At 41.6% G+C, this 19,531-nt stretch overlaps 1 protein-coding gene across 8 annotated transcripts in view; it reads left to right on the top strand.

The window, feature by feature from the left end:
• Positions 1-19,531, top strand: part of THSD7A (thrombospondin type 1 domain containing 7A) — a 269,706-nt gene that overhangs the window by 12,180 nt on the left and 237,995 nt on the right. For 3 of the 8 annotated variants that reach the window (XM_083467766.1, XM_083467769.1, XM_083467762.1), the window contains exon 2: positions 5,987-6,049. The exons of the other annotated variants lie outside the window; for them this stretch is intronic. The gene's annotated coding sequence lies outside the window, so the exon portion shown is untranslated. The remainder of the gene's footprint in view (positions 1-5,986; positions 6,050-19,531) is intronic. 8 annotated transcript variants of the gene reach the window in all.

The raw sequence follows: 19,531 nt of genomic DNA, 5'->3' as shown, positions 1-19,531 counted from the left end.
GTCTAAAATTTACACTTGTGCTCGGTTCGCTTCACTCTTGGATAAGGAAGGGTTTTTGATTGGGAAGACACATGATGCACTTAAAGTATGGCTGGACACCAAAAGGAAAGTATTGTGTTTACTAGGGGCTGCCATCCATGGGCATAGCCAGGATTTATGTTGGGGTGCGTGTCAGGAGTCAGCTTCACCTGCTGAACAGCAGCCTGAAGGGGGAGAAGGGGGAGTGACTCCACCTGCAGCTGATTATATACTCATTACTCTTTGAACACATTGGTGGTTAGCACAAAATTTTTATTTTCTGTATTTCATTTCCCCAGTGCATTGCAGATACAGCTAGGGGGATAAACGATATGAAAATGATGTGATCTTTGAGCTTTATGAGCAACCCAAAATAACTTGGTACACCTGAATAGGGAGGTATGTTTTGATACGAAATCATTAGGAAAAGAAATGATTCATAGGAGTGGGCTGTGAATCTGTGCATATTCATCACCATATCTTGCAAGCATCCCGTTCTAAGCGAGATATCCTTGATCACAGAAGTCAATCCCAGCTTCCTTTTGGATCCCAGAACTTTTTTGTTGTTTTTTGTTTTGGGCCAGAGCTTGGGCACGAGCAACAGAACAAAAGAGGCTGTCTGGCATGAGTCAGCAGGGTCGTGCCAGCTCTGGCATAGGGATGTTTGGTAATAGCTTAATCGGAAGGTACCACAGTTCAGTGGTAAAGCGCATGCTCAGCATTCAAAAGGTCCCAGGTTCAATCCATGGTATTTCTTTATTATTTATGTATTTTGTAAGATTTATACACCGCTTGATTGTAAAAAACACACCCACCCTCAAAGTGGTTTACAAAAAGATAAAACAAGAAAATCAAGGGGGTGGGGAAATGAAACTATAGCTTAAAACATACAAAAGTTAAAACACTGAAACAGATTAACATTACTTCAATTTGCTGAGCCATCTGGGTTGGCTTGTCTAAACATGAATGTTTTCAGCAGGCGCTGAAAAGAGTACAGAGTACAGTGAAGGCGCCTTTCCTGGATAACAGGTCCTGAGATCCCAAAGAGCAGCTGCTGGTCAAAATGCACGGTACAAGACTAGATGGGCTAGGTGGAACAATAGTCTGACCTTATCAAAGCCAGCTTTCTATACTCTTGTGGTCCATCTGCTCTTTCTGGGAGCTGAATTGCATGAGTATATATGGCCCTGAACCCTCATATAAACACAGCCTTGCCTATGCAGTGTGAATATTGCACTATGTGTAGCCTCACCCAGTTTTCAGCAAAATGTCCACCCTACAAATAGGACAGGAGAATGTCATAGCAGATTGCATTGTGTGTAGGGCTACAAAAGCCTCAGCTGTGTCTTTTGCTAGGACCTTCCCCAACATATGAGGCTCCTTCATCTCCAGATGCCCTTCAATAAATAGCTGGTGCCATCTGCTGCCCTTGCAGTTGTACAGGCAGTGACCGATTTGCATAGGGTTACATTCCAGACCCCGGCATGTGTCGACGGGGCCCACGTAAGGCTGCCCCACCATGTTCTGCCCCTTTTTTGCGACATTTTTGGGCCACTTCCGGGTTCGGTGTGATGCACGTGTACGCAGTTGTGCACATATTGGACGTGCCTAAAATGGTCACTGCCTGTATTTCAGAATTTTATGAAGAAAATATGATGTTTCTTTGAATGGAAAGCTGCATAGGCTATCCATGAATACATTGATGCTAAAATTGCTAACATACAATGATAGAAAAATACAGTACAGAAACGAAGCAATTAAGAAAGTGAGTCATGGCAAAGAGCTTGTATTAGAATATGGATTTTTGGTTCTAAAACCATTCAGGTTCAGAAAGGTAGCCTTGCTAGTGTATTGCAGCAAAATCTACGCTCTTGTGGCATCAACTTTACTAATTCGTTATGCTTTTCTGAACCACTGTGGTCCATGAAAGCTGTTGCCACAATAAACTGCTTAACCTTTAAGGTGATACCAGTGTCCTTGTTGGGTTTTTAAATGACCCAGAAGGGCATACTAAGTTTTGTCTCTGTGACTGCGCCATACTTTGCTGAATAATTTGGGATTTAATCACGTGGAAATTTTCAACAACAGTGGTCACCTTTTTTTCTGTTGCGCTGTGAATGCATTGTTAATCATAGCATCGTACAGTGATCTTTGAAATAAATCCTTTATTTAACGGCAGTGAAGAATAAGAGCAACAAAGAGATTGAAAGGCATATAGAAACAGGAAATAGGAATTCCAGGGGCCATGTAATGTAGAATCACATAAAAGTACTTTATAGCAAAAATCACATAAAAGTTCCTTGTAGAATAATAGTGTGATAATCTGGTAGAATTCTGATAAACCTGTAAAAAGGAAAAGGATTAGATTAGATTAAAGTGCTTGCCGATGGTAGGATGTGTTCATCCCCACCCCCAAACTCCCAATAAAGACATGATTGATGTCATGTTTGTTTTTTCCCTTATGGATCTTAACTCAGCAGGGGATGGGGGGGGGGGACAACAATGTAAAATGTTTTCATTATAATGACCTTCACTACTGACTTTTTTCAGCTTGCTCTGCACATGATTAAGCTTTAAAGAAAAGACGCTAACAAATGCTCAGTACAGTGCCACATGAAAACAACATAGTTAGGTATGTATTAAGTTGCTTCAGCTGCTCTTGAAAGCTAGCAGTGGTGAAAACAATCAGTTTTCCACCCACACACCTATTTATTTATTTTTAGCTAAGTTTAAAAACAACAGATCTCCCCCCCCCCAAAAAAAAAAACCCCTGTTAGAATAATGCAAGATAAGTCTGCCTGCCCCAGAATACTTTTCCTCTGCTGCCAATTTATGGCTAGAATGGGGAACCTGGTGTCTCCCAGGTATTGCTGGATTATGGCTCCCATTATGGTTGACTATTGGCCATGCTGGTTGGGCTGATGGGAGTTGATGTACAACAACATCTGGAAGGTAGTGGGTTCCTGAACCCTGCATTGTGGGAAGGAAGGGGTCTAATGGTATGAAAACATTGTGTTACAATGTTTGATGAATGAAAGAGGTGATCATTAGGTTTCTAGGTTGTACTTGTTTATGATCTGATGAGCTAAAATTCAAAGGTGTGAAGGCAGAAGAAGTTGAGCAAGGCTTTCTGTAGGATGGGTGGGGCATTATAGAAGCCTGTTGGCCCATAATCTGTTAGACTTGGGCCCACCATCTGTTGTTTATACTACACCACGCTTTGACCAGTGTGATCAGTAGAGTATGCACAGCTCCACCAGAGTTTTCCTGCTTTCCAGTACTCGGTTTTTTCCAGAGTTCCTGGTTAAGAGAACTCCTTTCCCACTCAATTCAACTCAAAAAATAAAGGGTTTGTGAAGCATAAGCGCACTATCTGCATTAACTTTAAGAGATGCTTGTACACCACAAACTGTTCTACTGTGATATGCTTCTCTAGCCTTCGAGATAAACCTTGTAAAGATAAAAGCACACAGAGACATCCACTAGCAGTTTACCATGCTCTCTCATGCTGGCAAAGGCATCGAAGGAGGCAATGAGACACTCAAGCCTAACTGGGCGACCGCCCTTCCTTCCTGTAGGCCAGATGTTCCATGGCCAGAGTTCTCCACTGTCTTCCAGCCAGCTCCTAGCAGTGAAACCAAAAAGCAAACCCTAGGAAGGGGCTTGTGATAGCAGTAGTGAGCTGAGAGGAAAGCTTTGGGAAGGAGGCATGAGGGATCTGGTGGGGTCTGAGAGTCCACACACTTTCTTCCCAAAGCTTAGGAAGCGCTAACTAGGCTTTGGGAAAGGGGAAGATGGACTTTAGGACCCCACCAGATCCCTCATGCCTCCTTCCCAATGCTACTTCTACTGCCCCAGGAACTGCTTTCTGCCCTACCTGGTGCCACCCAAAAGGGCCTTGAGGCACGTGTTAGACCACCCTGCATTAGATGGTTTATGAGGACATTTGTTCAGCATCCATCTCATTTATTCCCCAATGTACATATATGAATAAATAAAGCTTAAGGGGAAGAAAAATCTGTTCTGTTTTCAGGGTGACTCTGACCACATTTCAGTTTTTTACGTATCCACCCTGTTGGGAAAACGTGTGAAAAGATTGAAGTTCCCCAGTGTTGGTCTTTGCACTGCTGATACGGTTGTTTAATAATATTGTAGGCAGCAAGTAACAGTATTCTATGACAAATGTGTTTTTAGATTAACTTGGTTGTGAAGTATGTCACCACTGTTGTCTTTAGTGCCATTGAAAGCGCTAATCTTGACCTTTTGCTTTAGAACCTTAATAAAGAGTTATAAATCCCTCATTTTCTTTTGAAAATGTTATGAAATGAGTCATGACATTCCTAGTGAGCTTTATTAGCTTATTTGCGTTGAATTGTGGTTCTAAAAACAGAGGGGGAAGGGTTTTTAAATGTCATTAGAATTAATTATCATATATTTGGTACACTGTATTCAGGTTCCTTGGTGAATTTAAAATAGCAGTGTAATGACTGGCATTTTGTCAAAGACAAATCCAGGGGTATCTTTCCCCCTGATTTGTTCATATTCCCCCCAGGACATGGTGGAATAGAGCTAGTAGATGAATTCCCTCCAGAGTTTTTATTGCTCTTTCCTGGAGCTATTCATTAAATGGCATCAAAATGAGACACAAAACAGTCTGGATGACAATCTGTGAGCTGCACTGGTGTGAGGAAATGAAAAGGTGTCAGAATTAAATATTTGACTTTTTGATGATCATCAAATATACCCAGAGCTAAGGAGAATAAAATATATGGTTCCATGGAGAGGTCGAGCCAATAATTGGACTGTCTTCACCGTCTCTGATTGTAAATGTTAACACTTAACGTAACTCGTGGCGATATTGTTTCCCTGCTGTAAACAGATCAAGCTTCAATCGAATTTATTTTGTTTTTCAAAGAAGCAGTAATTTGATTAAACAACCCAAAATATATTGTCACCCTGGCCCAGTTTGCATGTAGCCCTAAGCCAAACCATGGCTATAAATGTGAAAGCGCACGTGAGAGTACCCTCAGCAAAAATATCTGCTGATTTGCACTTCCTGCTGTGCTAAGCCATGGTTTGGCTTTCTGCTAAGTGTGAACCCAGGTTCATGATTTGTCTTCCCTGAAACAAACTACAAACAGTAAGCCAAGAACAAACCTTAGCTATGGTTCCCAGTTTGTTTGGAGCGATACAAACCCACAAGCCCAGGTTCAGATGTAATATTAAGCCAACCTTGAGTAAACCACAAGACTGGGGGAGAAGCAAAGTGGCCACATTTTGTGCTTTAACTACCTACATGCTTGATCATGCTAAGCAATAATTTGGCTTAGTTTCATGCAAACCAGGCTGCTGTGTGTTTCCTTGTCCCTTTCCCCCATCTTCACTGGTTGATGATCATGTGGGTGGAAAAACTCACAATCCAGGTTGTTTTTAATAGCATGGGGTATAAAACATTTGTGGGGCAAGGCAGAGAACAAAACAAAGGGAACACAGGATGTTTCAGGAAGATCCCACTGTCTACCAAAATATGTAGTTTTATCTCTGCTGTATAATAAATATGTTATAAATGAGAAAGCCACTATACAAATCCTGTCTAGTTGTAATCCTTACAATAGTCCTGTAGGTAAGTTAGCATTTGTATCTCCCAAATTGCAGATGGAGGGGATTGAAGTAGCCTTGGTTGTCTAGGCCTTGTTCACACATAACACTAAGTTGTGATTTGTTTAACCCATGGTTTGTTTAACACAGGCTTCCTCAACCTCGGCCCTCCATATGTTTTTGGCCTACAACTCCCATGATCACTAGCTAGCAGGACCAGTGGTCAGTGATGATGGGAACTGTAGTCTCAAAACATCCGGAGGGCCGAGGTTGAGGAAGCCTGGTTTAACAAACCATGAGTTAATCATGAGTTGTCACATAGACTGTCAAACACACCATGACTCGTTTCTCCAAAGTTTTTGTTTTCCAGGTGCTCTTACATTTGTAGTTTGATGAATGCCTGAATGGGGTGGCCAAACAATCTATGATTAAGGTAGGCCGGTGGCTTTGCACATAACACCAAGAACTAATTTAAACAAAGCCAATAAAAATTCCTGGCTTCAGATTGTAGTTCATTGGCAAGAAACCATCCACAGTTTAAGTCAGTGGACAGTGTACGTATATTACACCAAGCCATGGCTTAATAAACCACACCTTAATTAACTATGGCTTAACAGTATGTGTGAACCAGGTCATTGTTAGTTCACGGCAGAGGCAAGTTTTAAACCACTGACTTCCTGATTTTTAGCTCAGTCCTTCAGCTATTCTTCTATGTTATACAACAACATTTAGCATAATTGGTAGTTTTCCACTAACGGTTGAAGCCATTCCATAGCTTTTATAATGTAACAGTTGTGACCTGGATGCGATTCGGCTGTAATATGACATAATCAGTTTGCTACATGACTATCAACTGGGTAGGTTACCCTTCTCATTCTAAATATAACATTGGGATTAGACAGAATTCTTAAAGCAGTTGTATTTTAATTAATATGAGCATTTGGGGCTTTTCAATTCTATGGTTTTTTACATCTGAATCTTAGTAAGGTGGTGCCTTGATTAAAATGCAGACATACCATCTGGGATCATTCAAAGTGCAAAGCTACAGATACGAAGAGAGTATAAAACCAATCCATGCAATATATTCAAGTAGGTCCAGCACAAAATAGGATTAAGTGCCAGGAATTAAGGGATGACTCCATGATTTGACTTTCTGCTCGGAATTCAGTTTAATCCCATTAAGAATTACATTTTTGAAGCTCATTAGAAATATCTTCACATATTAAATTGTTCTTTTGTATTAGTTCAGATGGATTAAGATTGCTTTCTTCATTATCCATCACATTCTACAGATAAATATTCCAAACTGCTGCATACTGGCCATAAAGTAGTGCCATTGACTTCAATGGACTTTCCTTTCAAATATTTTAGAGTACAGTATAAATTTCTGTAAATTACACAAAGGCTAAGGAAGTTCTAGTCTAGACCTTTAATGGTGTTCAGGGAATCCTGGGTATGTATACCAAGGAGTAAGTTTCATTGGAGCCCATGGCAATTCTAAGAAAACATGTTTGGAATCATGATTCACTAGTTTAATAGCAGATTATGTATAATGACAGTAGAATCTGTTTACCATAGTTATACAAAAAAAATTCATTTTTTTCAAGTTGTTGGTGAGCTAGAAGAGTGACTTGCAGATTCATCTTGTGATAAGAATTCATATAATGAAAAATTCAATAGCAAGGGAATACTATATAAGGTACCTTCATTTACTACAAAACATTGAATCCTATACCTTGGGGACCTTGTTCTACAAGATTGGTATGAACATGCAAAGTTTCGCTTACATTGTTTGTTACAAATCAATTACATCAAACAATATGAGCAGAGGTGGTAAAAGCTTATTCAAGACATTGCTGTTTGTAGGAGGTTTGGAACTCTGCCTTAATTGTAGAATGCCCTGTACAGTGGTACTTTGGGTTAAGTACTTAATTCGTTCCGGAGGTCTGTTCTTAACCTGAAACTGTTCTTAACCTGAAGCACCACTTTAGCTAATGGGGCCTCCCGCTGCTGCTGCGCCGCCGGAGCGTGATTTCTGTTCTCATCCTGAAGCAAAGTTTTTTTTTTCTTTTTTCCTGAAGCAAAGTTTTTAACCCGAGGTACTATTTCTGGGTTATTGGAGTCTGTAACCTGAAGCGTATGTAACCCGAGGTACCACTGTACTGGAATATTTTATTATTATTTTTATTAAGGCTGTGTCTGTTGTTTAGAATTGGCTTATCATCGGTGTTCTCCGAGAACCTTGTGTGATGCTTTTAATCCCCAACGATTAGCTGGTTTTCAGGGCTTCAGAGCACTACATCCCACTCTCTACAGCCGTGGTTCCTCATGTGGGCACACGCCCCACAGGGGGGCAATTAGATTTTTTAAGAGGGGCAATTTGAGAAAATGTTATTAACTGTGAATGGCCTTTTAGGTTTCCTCCCCTTGAATAGGAGTCCACTTTTTGAATAATAAGAATTATATGTTGTCACGGGGGGTGTCAGGATTTTAGAGATGGTTAGCTGGGGCATGGCCACAAAAAGGTTGGGAACCACTGCTCTACAGCCACCACCAGCAAGCACCACCAGCAAGGCCACAAAAAGGTTGGGAACCACTGCTCTACAGCCACCACCAGCAAGCACTTTATGCAGGTTTTGCAAGCACAACTGATCACTAGTGCCTCCAACCCCCTATTTGGCTCAGCTGTGACTTTAACTTCCCCACATCTGATGCAGCATGGCATCAATTTAAGGCAGGTGGGTGTGGCTTAGCCACATAGGGAGGCTTGTGGACCTAATAAGGTGGTTCTTCACTCTCTAGTCGTATGTTTGTGAATCTGCATTGTCCATACAATGACTGCTCCCCACATCAAATGGGGGCGCCTTTTGCATGGTCGTGCGCAGCCCCCCCCCAGATCCCAGTGCGATAGTTCGGGCTGGCTTCATCCTCCCCAGGCTGGATACCTGGAGGTCTCCGCCTACCTCAGCCAGTCGCCCAATCCCGCCTGGGGAGGCGTTGCCAGGGGATCGGCCAGGTAAGGGGAGGGACCACCCTGCCCACACAACAGAAGGTAAATCTTACCTGCAAAGCATCAGTTGGCTCCAGAGCTTCTCCCACCCTGCCCTTCCTCAGTTAAGTTTTCTTTTGCAGATTGACTTCTTTTCCACAGGTACACAGGCGCTGCTACGTCAGGGTCACTGTTGAAGGGCCAGAAAGGAATTTTCCTGCATTGGCAGGTTTTGCTTTTTCCATAGCAAAACATCACAACTTTGGCAGTTTCTGGCCTTGGGCGAAATCCTTTAGTCTATCTTCCTAAATGGGGGGGGGGCATGAAGTGGTGACCCACGCCCCTCTTTCAGCAGTGATCTCAGGGTTCCCCATTAAAGGGGTCTTGAGGGGAGGCATTGGCCATATGAGAGGTTGTCATTGCTCTCCCCTCCAATGGTGGTGAAACGGGGGACGGGCTCTCTGCTTGAACATATGTTCTCCAGAGCCAGCCCAATCCCCACACATTCTGGATAACCATGTTTCCCAGATCCTTGGCTGGGGACTGGGAAGGATAAACGCCAAATGCCTGAGCCAAGGTCTCCCTACATCTGAAATTTAATAAAGTTGTGACCAATTTTAATCCCATAGCACATTGTTATTATTCTCCTCAGGGGTCTCCTGGGGTTGGGGGGACTCCACCTGTCCACGCAATGACAGACTGACTCTACGAGGAGTCTTGTTCCTAATATTCTGAAGTGACTGAATTTTGCAACAAACTCTTCATGGTATACATGCCCTGTGGATCAGGTTGCAGTTTTACATGCAAGCTGTCTGACATGAACAATGTTTTTGTAAGTTTAAGGAAAACAATAGGATGCATCATTTTAGGGCCTGTCTCTCTATGCTAATGAATAGTATTATTATTTTTTAAAACAATTTTTAATACCAATTTTCACATAGTAAATGGAGCAATGAGAAGTGTCTCTGATATTTATTGTTGGTGTTCATTATAGTAATATTTCTAAGCCACTTTTCCACCCAGTGACCTTTGATGTGACTTACCATGTAAAAATGCAGTATAACACAGTATTGCAATAATAGAACAATTAAATAAAAGTAGGGAATGCTGGAAAAAATAGAAGACCCAAGGAAAAAGATAACAACCGGCAATTGTAAAAAAAGAAAATACCAGCCAAGACCTAAAATAATGTAGGATTTATGGCTTATTTAAAAGCCTGTAGTGTGGGAGCTGTGAGAATCTTCTGGGAGAAGGAAAAATAAGTGTTTTAACTCATTATATATCATACATTTTCTTTTGGAGGTTTTTATTTTGTTTTTATTCAATACACTAAAAAAGTTATCTGGCATAATTTCAGGATAGCTATTGCATGCCTTCACTAAGCTCAATAATATTTAGGGATTGTTTTGACATTGTAATGTTCTGTCAAGCTAGCACTGTCAGCTGTCGCGAGAAAAGGAAAAGACGCTTAAAGGAGCAGGGCCATAATCAAGAAAACTGCACTTAGAAGTGCCTTGGAGAAACAGGGAAGGAGTAGTGAAAGGAGAGGATGATACTTAACACTTTTGATCTGAAGTGGCATCATCGCTCTCCTCTCTCTATTTGACTGGAAAACCTGGGCCACATTCACACCATACATTTAAAGCACTATGATACCACTTTAAAGAGTCATGGCTTTCCTCAAAGAATTATGGGAACTGTAGTTTTTTAAGGGTACTGAGAATTGTTAGGAGACCCCTATTCCTGTCAAAGATCTTCAGATAGGACTCATTCCTCACTTTGTACAGTGGTACCTCAGGTTACATACGCTTCAGGTTGCATACGCTTCAGGTTACAGACTCCGCTAACCCAGAAATAGTACCTCGGGTTAAGAACTTTGCTTCAGGATAAGAACAGAAATCGGGCTCCGGCGGCGCAGCAGCAGCAGGAGGCCCCATTAGCTAAAGTGGTGCTTCAGGTTAAGAACAGTTTCAGGTTAAGAACGGACCACCAGAACGAATTAAGTACTTAACCCGAGGTACCACTGTATATTGAAGGAGATGTGACTTCTCTTCTAAGATGGCATGGGGTAAAAGACTCAGCAGTCTTAAAGTGACAGGTGGCCATGAGGCAGGTAGAGGACGTACAATGCCGTGTTAGATTACTATTCTGGAACATGTTAATAATGGGTTATGGTAAGCCCTTTTGCACAGTCCTCTTGCATTAGATTCATATCAGCACTAGCTTATGTGACTTCTGATTTATTCTTGCTAATTTAAATTTACACTGAAGTAGAAATATGCAAAGGACTCTCTTAAAACATTAATCAAAAGGCAAGCATTATCTAAAGTAAATATTCCTAATGAGCTAGTTTAAATTACAGAAAGACAGAAGGTTTTAGGACTGGGCATAATTTAACATGAATCTTGAGCAGCTGATACAACCTAGAAAAAAGAAAAGCATTTATCTGAAGAAAACATGAGGGCAAGCAGGTTGGCAGACAATACACAAACACTTCATGGGAGGTCTGGTCAGAGAATAAGGTGTGACAGGCCCCTGGCTATATGTGACAGACAGAGTACACAAAGGAAATTAAATCTTTGCACATTTGCAAACATGGCCGACTCTCCCAGAAAGGATTTTGTCCTTTTTAAAATGGCAACTTGTCATGTCAAGCTTATCAATATTAGCGCACAACATGACAATAAATTCTAGTAGTTGTGAATTAGGTAGCAGCTGCGTGTGTTTGCGGAAGATACTTCTTGCACCAGTGAAGTATTATTAATTGAGGAGGTATGGCGCATGCTAATTTATGGGCATCTCTGTTCAAGAAGCGAGAAAAATGTTAATTTCAGATGTCAGATCGCTTCAGAAAAGTAGCAAGTGAGCTTGTTCACTTTCCTGTATCCATGAGTCCTTGTCACTTTTCTATTAACCGTCTTTTAAAAATGTTTGAGTGTGTTTTACAAACCAGTGTAAAACAAAACATGCTCCTCCTGCACTGTGGTAGTCTTACTTTTTGAAAAGTTAATGTTTGGAAACAATGATAAGTTGTTCTCTGCATTCCTCCAGCACTAAGCGGCATTAAAGTTTAACTATTGAACATTCCTGTACAGTGGTACATTGGTTGTCAAACATAATCCGTACTGGGAGTCCGTTCGACTCCTGGAACAGTTCGAAAACCAAGGCACGGCTTCCGATTGGCTGCAGGAGCTTCCTGCACTCAATTGGAAGCTGTGTTGGACGTTCGGCTTCCAAAAAACGTTCGCAAACCAGAACACTTACTTCCGGGTTTGCGGCGTTCAGGAGCTGATTTGTTTGGGAGCCAAGCCGTTCAAGAACCAAAGTACCACTGTACTGCAGTGTACTGTACTGAAGCAATTACCCTAAAGGTAAGGATATTTCCTTGTTTTCATTCATAGAACCTGTGATTGTATCCTGCCAAGCCACTTCCAGTAATGTGTGCCATTTCCCTCTACATTTCAACAAGGGATGGTGTACATGACATACATTTACTGTCTGATATTTGATGTCGTTGGAGGAAATTTTGCCAGCTCAGTAAACCCACTACACAAGGGAACACTTTTCACTGATTTTGGCTTGCATGTGGCAGCTGCAGTGTGCAGCCTGGAATTAATACAAGATGTTATGCCTTTTATTATCATTGGATGTCAAAGTAATATATCTGGGTAGCATTTCATTTTGAAAGGAAAAGAAGCAGGTTAAATGGACGTTTTGCATTATTGTTATTTTGCTCTCCCATCAACTTTCCTAAGCAGTTTTGAAGCAGCTGCTTTAAGCATAAATGTAAAATCCCAACCCATTTAATAATCTCAACTCACTTAATAGGCCAATTCAAGAAAGTGGGGAACAAACTGAGAAATGTGTACTTTCTGTTTATTACCAACTGTAGTATAACTTGAGGATGTGCCAGAAAGCTTCCTTAAGCTGTGGAATTATCGCCTAGAAGTTGGTATTATTCTGCAGATAATCTTCCTTATTTCTTCATGTGTTTAAGGCAGTGTCTCGAAAATGGCTACAGTTGTTCATCTTTGTAATGTGAGTCAAGAGGAACCTGAGATCTTGAACTGTCAGTACATTGCCAAGTTTTGGACTCACAGGCCTCCTCCCTGCTAGTGCACACAATTGCTTTCCTCCATTTGTCGTTTCTTTCAGCCTGGTCAGAGTCTGATTTCCAATTCCTATTTGCAATACAAGTGCAAGCGGTCTTCCAGTTCAGATGAAATGGCAAACTATGGTTTGTCTCACACCAGAGAAGCAGGAAGGGACTTGCTGTGCATGAGATTGAAGCACAGAAGGAAGTACATGAGCAGAGAAGGAAGTACATGAGTCAAACTATAGCTTATCATTACAGGTGGTGACCATTTCACACGTGGGTTCTGTTCCTGGCCACCATGCATAAGCCCACTCCACCCAGTTCCACCCTGCCCTGTTCTGGCCTCTTCCACGTCCAAAAGGCCCTGCCCATCAGCAGTTATGGGTCATTTGGACACAACACACACAAAATGGTCACTTCAATAAAAATGGTGAACTTGGGGATATTTTTAAGGGACATACCTTACATTTTTGTAGGATTGCACACATACTATAAGGACATGTGCCTTTCAAATTTTTAACATACACTTTTGGAATAAAGGGAAGTAATTTAAGAAACAATTGCCTATTGAACTAACTTTTAACATTTGCTTTGACCCTACCAGATACACATTTGCTTCAATAATGGCTTTAAGAGAATTGTTGTGTCAACATTTCTCAATCCTTCCATTTGCTACATGGAGGTTAATAATACTGGCTATCTTTACAGAATTGTTGTAAGGATTACATATCAATAATGCATTGTGAAGCACTTTGAACATTTGAGAGCACAGATGTTAAATATTATGGCTATTACACTGGCTTTCTGTGACTCCAGAATATTGCATTAAAAATAGCAACCTGAAAAGCCAAAATATTTTAATGTTGATGGAAAAATGTAACACAATGTGGATTTTATAAAAGCACAAATACAACTCTCAAAAGAAGGTTTCAGCATGCAAATTTCAGGAGGCAAAATTATAGTGCTATCTCGTACAGCTGTACATTAATGTTCAAAGAACCTACACTTTTGAATGCATGTGAGGATTTTATGTCAGATGGCCTGCTGTGTGTTTTTGTTTTCACTGTCAGTAGTATTTAAGCATTGAGGGCTGCCTAAGGACACAGGAAAATGTGAGCTATAGATAATGCTTGAATATGAGACCTGACATTACATTTGCAGAGGAGTGCCGCCAATGGGTAACTGAGGTGTAGATGGTAACTTGGAACAAGGCTTTGGAGATTTCAGTGGGACATGTTTTCAAGCAAGTATGTGTTAGATTACAGCCCCAAGAGAAGTATTCTTTTTAATACCAAGATTTATTATGGAACGAAGAAAGAAAAATGATTGCATAGTATCAATATTCTAAATGATTCTCTTTATATGTGTAACATTGTGGCTCTGATTTAAAGGCTGTAGAATGATGCTGAGTAGCAAACTTAGCACTGGCTTGAATTGGAACAATGGGTTCTTTATTTCCATCCTCTCGGGTTCTTTCTTCTTGATAAAATTTTTTGATCGGTATTATGAATCATCATTGCTTTATGAACTGTCAGTCTCAAATTTCCAGCAACTTGTTTCCAACCTTAGGGAATCAGTATTGATTGATGGGGTTAGGACGGGCCGAGATGAATCTGCGAGAGAGGTGGCTCTTTAATTTTTTTTTATATAAAAATGAGCCAAAGTAAAGCACCACATTGGGTTGTATGTGACACTGAACGAGACATGGGCACATATTCCTTCCAATTCAATAAACTGACCAGTGGCTTTTGTAAAACCACTCCCTGTTTTATGCAGTTTCACAGATACTGTATTGTCTGTTTTAATAGTTAAGAACAGTACAAAGGGGTGAGGTGCATTATTCTGCAGCTTCCATTATTTCTCTCTCTTACATACACACACTTCTTAGGGGCATGCCTAGCGAAGTGAGAGGCCCTGGGCAACTCATAGTATGTGCCCTCATGCCCCCCTGAGAGCCCTCTTGTTGTACATCATGATGGCTGTGTGGTGAGCAATCCTCCTCATGGCAGCTTATGTTTTGCTGCTTTGACTTTCCTTGCCTCCAGCTTACGTTTTTCTTTTGCTGCCACTTCAAGCAGTGGCAATGGCAGCCAGGCTCTCTGCCATCTCCCCCCCACCACTGTCTTGCTCTAGGAAGGGAGGAGTTGGAGAACCACTCTGGGTGGGTGGGCAGGAGGTGGTGTTGCCAAGCAGCCAGTAGAGCTGTGGAGTGTGGTCACTGGTGCCTGGGTGTGGCTCTCTCAAGTGTGGCGTGCAGGGCAGTTGCTGCTATCCATGCTCTCTGCCTTGCATGCATCTTGCTTACATTATTCTTAGCTGGACAAAGTAGGGAGAGAAAAGCATACCTCTGCCAAAACACCTCCCAGAGGTGTTTTCAGCTATTTCCTAGTCATCGGGTGGGTGGCCATTTACTGGTAATTTTCTTAACCAATGGTGTGCCTGGCAACTTGCACAGCTGATCATTAAAGAACCTTAATGAAAACCTCCTTGCCTCTTTAACCCTCTCCTGCCCATTTCTCCTAGCTTGTAACAGTGGTATGGTTCACACTTCAGAGGTCTCTTTCCCCCTTTTCTTTCTAAGGTAACACTAATGTCTCAACAAATGAAACTTGTCAGGTGCTGGTGGTGGTTTGCTCGTGAGTAACCAGGCAGGACTCTGACCTGTCTTTTACAGGTTTTATTGGTGCAAACTATTTACAGTGCAGAACCCCAAAGTTCATGTCCATCTTAGTCGCTTGCAGATTCCAGGAGTGGCCCCTTCCGGTTTCTCCCCCAACATAAGAACTTAGACACCCCAAATCTCCGCCTCCCCTCCTTACGTTTCATCCCTCTGCGCAAGCTGGGCGATGGAAACGGCATGTCTGTTTCCTGGCTAGCTGGGCTAGTTGAGGCGCTTGGGCTCTCAGTAGCATTTTCGAGCCCTCCCCTCACTTGGCTACCCCCTTTCCCCTCTGCTCCACTGGAGGTGTGGCTTTCCTCACCGCTGGACGAGGAGCTGCTCCACAGAAGATACAGAGGCTCTCTGTATTCACCTGCTCCCCTCCCCTGATCTGATGGCAGTCCCCGACAAAACTGCTCTGTAGAAAATGTAACTTGAAAAAAGAGACATTGCAAGTACTTTTGTAAACCAAGAAATCTTTGTTTTTTTTAAAAAAAAGATAGTGATAGCAAGCTGCTCAAGACCACTCTGTAAGCTTCATGTCTAAGCAGGGTTTTTTTTAAAAAAAAAATACTGGTACAACTTACTCTTCAAATAAATTTAACCTACAGCAACTGTTCAGGCATAATCCTGGGCACAATGATGAGACAAACCTGTATTATTCACTGAGGGAATTAGTGGGAGAAGTTTTTAGGATGTTGCCTACCCATGTAAACAATCAAGGATTGCTTTTATGAGATAGTGAGTGCAGGCACTGTACTTAAGGAAAGACACACTTGCTTCTTGATAGCAAGTTGTCCTTGTATCTAGTCAATTAGGCTCAACAAATAATGGCCAGGAAATATATGTCTTGTACCTTATTGTTTTCTTTTTCTTTTTTGTTCACTGTCAGCACTGATGTGATTTGCTCTGAGAGTTTCAAGAAACTGTCAGAGATAATCGGTTTGGCAATTAAAATTCTTAATCTTCTGAATTCTGATGATGTAAATGGCAGATCAAAGAGACAACTGACATTTATGAGCTGTGAGATTTGTAATAATTAAAGTCTCCAGGAATATTTAGGCCAGCCTGCATAATCGCCAAGAGCAATTTTTGCAGTTCTTTGTACTGAGGCCCACATGGGTGTCTGTCTGTCTGTGTGTCCAGCCACATTGATGTCATGAAGCATAGAAGCTGGGAGAGAGTGTAGCAACCACTGTAGCCTGATGATATAATTTGATTGTGGCTGCATGGGCTGCTGTGGGCTAGTTTCTTCTCCCCAGCATCACCCTACATTAGTGATTTGCAAACTTTTTTCTCCTGGCTACGCGTTCGGAATAAATAATTTGCTTGTGCTGCACCAAACTTCTTACTGATAAGAATAAGAAACTACACCTAGCTGTGCTTGCTTTAGAACATAGAACACAACTACTTTATAATATGACCATGGGACACCCACAATGAAGCTACATAAGAACATGAACCGTTCCCAGAATATAACATTGATTGTCTTTGAATTTCCCTGCCACACTTGCCATCCTCCCCTGCCACACTAATGTGGTGCACCATAACCTTTGAGAACCACTGTCCTATATTCTCAGAAATGTGATCATATCCTCCCTGGCCCTCCTAGGCCACAACTGAATGATGGGAGTCTGTGTGCATCTATATACACTCTAACCTTCATTAATAGCAGGATTGTGTCCCTAGTTTATTTCTTGTAATGCGGAATAACCCAGGAAGGCTTCTGCTTTGCCTTCTCTTATCAGTTAGAATCCTCTAGTTATTGTAAAGGGTAGCAGTTAATTTTTGCACAACTTCACAGTCACAATGAACTCTATCCGAAAAAGTGTGTTTGCCAGTAACTAGAGAAATCCCAATTATCTGAACAGTTATAATAGCTGGGGAAATGATCTCTGTCAAGTATCACTGGAGAACAAATGAAAATGTGACTACAGTGGTACCTCAGGTTAAGTACTTAATTCATTCCGGAGGTCCGTACTTAACTTGAAACTGTTCTTAACCTGAAGACCACTTTAGCTAATGGGGCCTCCTGCTGCTGCTGCACCGCCGGAGCACAATTTCTGTTCTCATCCTGAAGCAAAGTTCTTAACCTGAAGCACTATTTCTGGGTTAGCGGAGTCTGTAACCTGAAGCGTATGTAATCTGAAGCGTATGTAACCCGAGGTACCACTGTATATGCTTGTATTTAGGAACCAGTTCTCAGTTCTGTGTTGTGTTAACAATCAGCTATTGCATTGTGGCTAGTATTGTCCTCTCTCTGTGCCTACAGATTTTCTACCAAGGGCATGTACTTTGGCACTAAATTAAGAGAGGGAAATGCCTTTTCTTGCAGAGTCCTGAATTCCTTCTTTCCCCATGCTGTTGGGACGCTTCTGCTAATTCCAGGTTTCCTGCCACAAGACATATCTCCCAGGTGACATAATGATGCTGGAGCTCTCATTGTGGGTAGCAAGATAGCTAATTAGCCATCAGCCTGCTTGGGGTCCACGCAATGTATTTCCCAACCCTGCTCCAGCCTAGTGAAGGATTATTTTGTTTGGAAGGGTATTTTTTTGACATGCTATGCACTGCTGAGCAATTATGAGGAGGAAGGTTATGAATCTGCCTTCCAACATTCAAGGTTTCTATGAAACCTGCAGAGATTTCTCTCATCCAGAGTGACAGTTTTTATCGTATCCTGTGGTCAAAAGAACTGCATTATGCATTCCTCTGCAGGCATGCCTTCCGCAACCTAGATAGCTGTAGTTTCTCCAAAGTCCAGTAATTGTTGAGTCCATTGGACTTTGTGCTTTTCAGTTCCTTGTGCTTTGGATCCATTGTGCTTTGGATCCCTTTTACAACATAATTTCACTGGATTCCTACCATGCAGAGACTCAAAAATCTCGCAGCACAGTGGAGGGAAAAAACTGAGACAAATTAGGAGAAGGAAGTTTTCAACTAGGCTCTCTTTGTGGGTTTGTTTTGTAGGGAGGCGATAGAGTGCATAATGGTTATGATCATGTGATTGAAAGAACCTTAAGTTTTAAATAAAATAAGAGACATTTGTGGTATTTAGGGAGCGAGCAGATGAAGCAATGGTTTAGGGAGAACATAGAGCTACCTGATTTCAGGTTGTACGGCAAGCAATAGTGAAATGTAAAACTGCATATTAGAAAAATGTATATTAAACTGAATATTCTTTCATGGTGTCCTTTGTACTATCTTAGAAAATGACCCCCTAAATGACATTACTTATGGGGACACACACACACACCTCAGGTCGACTTTTATAAAATCTATTCTGTATCCCAAGCTTGTTGTGAGTTCCTAGCACATGTACGCAGAATAATTTGCATAGGATTTTCACACATTCTCTACGTATTTGTAGTGTAGTGCATTAATCCTGGTCTTTAATAATCAGTGACGCAACCCTGACTGCTAGATCCTTTTGGGGGAGTATAAATGCTTTTCAGCCTGTCCAATTTATGCTCACTAAAACAGGCAGTTTTTCCATCGTCATTTCTTTTATCATGTTGGTAATTCTGTCAGTGTTTGAGGAACGGGTAGCAAAGATTGATGCTTAAGGCTTTTCCCATGATCAGGCATACCTCAGAATTGGTTTAGAAGTGTACTTAAAGTCATTACTTAAAGTTGCTATTGTAAATCATGGGGTAGAGAAGCTCCTCCTCCCATATCTCAGTGGGGGTGGGAAATGGGTGGAGCAACGTATGTAAATTTTACTGGTCTACAGAAGGTTAGTTTCTATGCACTCTCACGCCCCTCTCTACCCTCTACATTCCAACCAGGAAAAAAACCACTTGGAGTGCAATGGAGGGCTACTGAGAGGTGTAGCCTGCGGGGGGGGGGGAGTACCAAGTCTCGATAGAGAGTTTTACAGGGCCTGACATGTCCTCCCCACCCCACCATTCACAAGCTGAATTCCATAGTGTTAATGCTGCTAACACTTCAATGTGCTGTGTTAAACTCCACCCCACAAAAGTTGAAAATAATAACACTGAGGTTCTTACGAAGAAATTTGCCTTACAAGGAAATAAATGTCAATACATATACGGTATACAGTGGCCTGTATTTTGGCCTTTAATAGTGCAACTAAGCAAAAATGTAATTAGAATAAGAGACATTGAATTGGAAGGCACTTAATGGGTCATCGAGTCCAGCTCTCCCTACC

The sequence above is a fragment of the Podarcis liolepis genome, assembly GCF_965112155.1.
Source record: "Podarcis liolepis genome assembly, chromosome: 12".
Taxonomy (NCBI): Eukaryota; Metazoa; Chordata; class Lepidosauria; order Squamata; family Lacertidae; genus Podarcis; species Podarcis liolepis.
This window is presented reverse-complemented; position numbering and strand designations above follow the sequence as displayed.